The sequence below is a fragment of the Haliotis rubra genome, unplaced genomic scaffold (genome assembly GCF_003918875.1).
Source record: "Haliotis rubra isolate DU_JTF1 unplaced genomic scaffold, ASM391887v1 Scf1211, whole genome shotgun sequence".
Classification (NCBI taxonomy): domain Eukaryota; kingdom Metazoa; phylum Mollusca; class Gastropoda; order Lepetellida; family Haliotidae; genus Haliotis; species Haliotis rubra.
Genome location: NW_025765128.1, coordinates 95,469 through 100,363, shown reverse-complemented (window position 1 = coordinate 100,363; position 4,895 = coordinate 95,469).

Genomic DNA, 4,895 nt, shown 5'->3' with positions numbered 1-4,895 from the left:
CGACATCCCAGACGGAGACTGTCACATCGCTGCCTTCAGCAGATCCTGCGTCTGAACCAGAATGAGCCACAAATTCATCTCAGCAAAATAAATCATCAAAAAATGAGAAAAAGGAAAAGAAAAAATTGAGAGGAAGGACTAGGGCCCTCCAACATAGGGCCCTCCAACATTTGGAGGTGCCTTCCAAAATCAATTTGAACCTTCGGAGATGGAGGTCAATCCCTCTTTCCCAGTCCCTGGGAGTAGACCTCACTCCAATCCACGTTCTCAAATTGAACTTCCATGATTGGCTCAAATAAAATTGTCAGTGGAATTGTAGAGGACTAAGAAATAATTTTAATGATTTACAACTACTAATGCAAGATTTCACACCATCGGCATTTTGTTTACATGAAACTTATATTAAAACCACAAGTTGGTATACGGCAGTATACTTCATATAACTTCTTTTCTCCTCCGGCACCCGTGAAGAGCCACCTCCTCGTGGTGGGTGCTGGGTAACGCTAAGCGCTCTTCGACCACCCCACACCCCCAACCCCAACCCCCGTTATGGACCCGGGGGTATATTTGGTCCACCAACCCGTTTGCCGTGGGTTGCGCCCCTGTGTCGGTGGAGGAAGGTAGTCTGGTGGTTGAGGGCACTGGTTCCAGGAATAGTGTTCCTTTCCCCAACACACCACTTTGGCCCTAACTTCACCTAGACGGGTGGTTGAACTGGCTCGGTTCAATCAATCGGCTGGTCACGCCAAGCGCTGTGCATGGCGAATATATTTGCACATTAAATTATAAATAAGTCTTGGATATTTTGATCTATTGTATTTAATTTTGTGAACTCTGAATTTCAAATCCACAATTTCATGACTGTTTTTGCCTAGAGTCTTATGCCCAGAAGGCGGTGGCTCATAGGCCAATCTGGTGGAATAGTTACTTTTTTATTATTTTACTTGAGTTTATCATCCGGGTATCCTTGGTGCTGCATGTTGGAGATCTGCTTGTTTTTAGCATTGTCCTTGTGATACTCCGTGGTGGGTGGGGAGCTCGGATGACGAACCTTGAAAACTTAACCATGGCTTACGAAACCCCCTTGAAAAAAAACTAACGTCCACTGGACACTGATCCAGTTGATAATGATCAACGACGTCCACGTCTATTGAATACTGGCCACGATTTCTAGTAATTGAAACTGTTGATAAGACACCATTAAACTTGAACCCTTTTGCCATATCTAAGGGTATTCAAGGCATTGCCGGTGAAGTTAAACATATTAAACGTTTACGTTCTGGGTCTCTGCTGGTTGAGTGTGGAAAACGGCAACAAGCCGCCAACCTTATGAGTACAGAATCGTTTGTCGGCGTTCCAGTCACAGTCTCAGCTCATAAAACTGTAAACACAAGCAAAGGAATCATCAGAGACCGTGATCGATTGTTTGCAGATATGTCAGAACTTGACCTTGTCTCTGAGATGAAAGATCAAGGCGTACTCTATGTAAAACGTTTCACAACCCGGACAAATGATGCTGTTTTAAAAACCAATACCTACTTGTTTTCATTTTCTTCACCAAATGCTCCAAAATCTCTTAAAGCAGGTTATTGTAACATCAATGTAGAAACGTACATTCCGAACCCTCTAAGGTGTTTCAAATGCCAAAAGTTCGGTCATGGCGTCTGTACTTGCACATTGTCTGTTGTATGTGCTCACTGTGGTGAGAAGACACATACAACAGACGATTGTGACAGTTCTGTCAAAAAATGTACAAACTGTGCTGGGGATCATTCCTCTTACTCTAAAAGCTGTCCTGTTTGGAAACATCAAATGGAGATAAATAAAATCAAATTCACCCAAAACATTAGTTTTGCAGATGCAAAAACACTAGTTCAAAGCTCAGAGCATAAAGAGAGCTATGCTTCTATCACCAGAACACCGTCAGAAGCGACAACTAGAATAACAAAATCATCTGCATCCTGTCAGACAACCTTGACCTGGGTTTAATCTGAATCTCCTCCGATATACTCACCTGCAATATCTACACAAACTGCAGAACCACTTCCTGGTACGCCCCAAATCCAATCAGAACCATCTTATGACCGTGACACTTCTCAGTCAACTCAAAGGTCTCAATCAACGCCAAACATTCAACCAATCGTTAAAAACAAAGGCAAACCAAAGCCAGATTCAAAGAAACAAAGTGGCAGAGCCCCCAAGGGGTCAGATGATAAAATCAAGTAATTTAACAAATACGGATCACTTGAGGACATGGACGTGTCCGAAAACGTCCATTCTAGGGCACATACACAGCAAAAATAACTTGGTTTCCGTTCTTGCGGAAACCTAATGGATACTGGGTAATGTAGGTTTCCGCTAGGTTTCAGTATGCGGAAACAGACAATGCGAGTTTCCGCATAGTTTACAAAACTGAAACTAACAAATCTAGGTTTCCGTCAAGTTTCTACAACTGAAACTATCATTATGCGTTTCCATTTAGTTTCAGTTCGCTGAAACATTCATAGCAAAATGACTTAGTTTCCGTTATTGCGGAAACCTATTGGATACTGGGTAATGTAGGTTTCCGCTAGGTTTCTGTTGGTTTCAGCTTAGATGAAATGGCAAACTTAGCTTTGTGCTGTTCCATTGGGGGACAATATTTACTTACTGTTACATTTGCAAGATATTTCTATATACAGAATCCAGCTAGGGTCCATGCAGGAAGCAAAAGTACTGTACGTTCTCGTAGTCCCTATTCTGTTGATCAACCTTCAGGTGTTTGCAATCTATAGCCCATTTTTTATACTGTACCTTTAAAGTGTTTATGGTTACATGCCAGTTTTTAGTGTACATTTGTGATAGACTAGTTATTTTACTGTCCTTCGAGACAGGTAAGTATATAAGTTTGTTTTTATTTCATGTACACAGTTACAAATGTAGATTTACGACTTTCCTAGTCACGATATGGCTGCCGATGTGACTTTGTAACTCACTACCATTCTGCATAACTTGTGAATGTACCATTTATTACATTGTACACGAAAAACAACAAACACAGTAACACAGTCACTAATATGATTCTTCTGTTTCATTATTTTGAATAGTTCACATTTCAACAGAACCCAACAATTTATGTATGTATGTATGTATGTATGTGTGTGTGTGTGTGTGTGTGTGTGAAGCCACATCAAGAGGGAATCTTCAGCATTGGAGAACACAACTTCTGTATGAATATGTAAATGCAAATATGTCAAAACCCTACAACATTTTATGCATATGATGAAATGATGTCTACTAGTGCAGGCATAACATACTTGCTATGGTATTTATCAAATTTATTTCAAATTCAAATGGTTATTGTATGAAAGGTCATGGGCCCATACACATGAAATGTACATTTGAAGCTGCCTCAGTGTATATTAACATATACACACTAACAATCTCACATAGTAAAGACTTGGCAACTTGCTGACAATCATGAAGCTTCTATTGCACCCATACTGAGCAGACAGTCATCCTCTGATCTGGTACATATGAAGCAGAGCCTGAGATGAGACATTTGTTTTGCCACACAGAGAAAGGGGAAATATAACCAAGTTGATTACTACAAGGCTTGAACCAGTCCACAACCGCAAACAGATGGTGTATGCTCTACTTAAGATCTGTGCGTGAATATGAAGAGTCCTGGTTGATGTCTGGCACAACATCGTTGCCATGCTCATCGTCCCACACAGACTCTGCATCATCCTACAAATACAATACATACAATGCTTAGTAAATCTACAAAAACAGCCAAAGTAACTCATGTATACATATTCAAAAACATGCACAGAGGTACATCTGATCACAATGAAATTATAAAATTAGAACGACTAATTTGTAGATGTAACCAAAAGATTTGTTTCACAATCGCAAAGGAAAGATCTGTAGTATACATGTATATTGTATCTTCCATTGGACATGTCACTTATTTGATTTATTGGTACCAGAAAATAGTAGCCAACCCAGTATTCTGAAGCAAATTGTGGTAATATTTATTACTGTTACGGTACTCATATTCAAGGTAACATCTACTACGAACTCGCCAATTGAAATTTAAGCACAGGTAAGACGGTACATACATATTTTAAATAGATACGAATCATGTTTAAACACTGAATATAACACCTGATTATATATGTGATCTTATTCATTTCAAATTGAAATGACCAACTCAACTGAGAAAATCATACAAAACCTAACATTTCCCATGACTGAAACATCGTGGGTATTTCTTAGTTTTATCAACCCTCTAAGGAAACATTCACAGCAATATAATAACATAAAATATTATTTTTTAATGTGACCTTTACTTTAATTTAAAAACTGTAAAATGTGTAACACAACTTATTCACTTTCAGTTACAGTTACATATCTGATATACAATAATTAAATATATTCGTTATTGATATATGATGGATAACAAAGGGACAGATCAAACTGAAGTCGTTATGTGAAGTATCTTTGACGACTAACCTGATGAGAAACTGCCGTCCATTCCAGACGGATTCCTTGTTTCCTTGAAACAAACGACTGGCAATGCGGACAGAAAACTGGTCTTTTTCTTGGAACTGAAAAACATATCAACTTATAATTACACTGGAATCCACGCACTGTTACATTTTGAGTGATTATATTTTTCACTAAGATAAAGAAATTTATTCTATGTATCGATTTAGTGTTTACTTGTTTATGACTAAATGCTGATGAATAAAAACTATTGTTTTAAGATTTCCTTTAATGAAATTAGGAGCACGGTATGGTGTAACTATAAATGATTACCAAGCCAAGCCTCTTGTCAATCTCCAACAAGTCAGTGGATCCACAATACGTATCTGTAAATTGAAAAAAATGATTTTTTTAGAAATGTTATA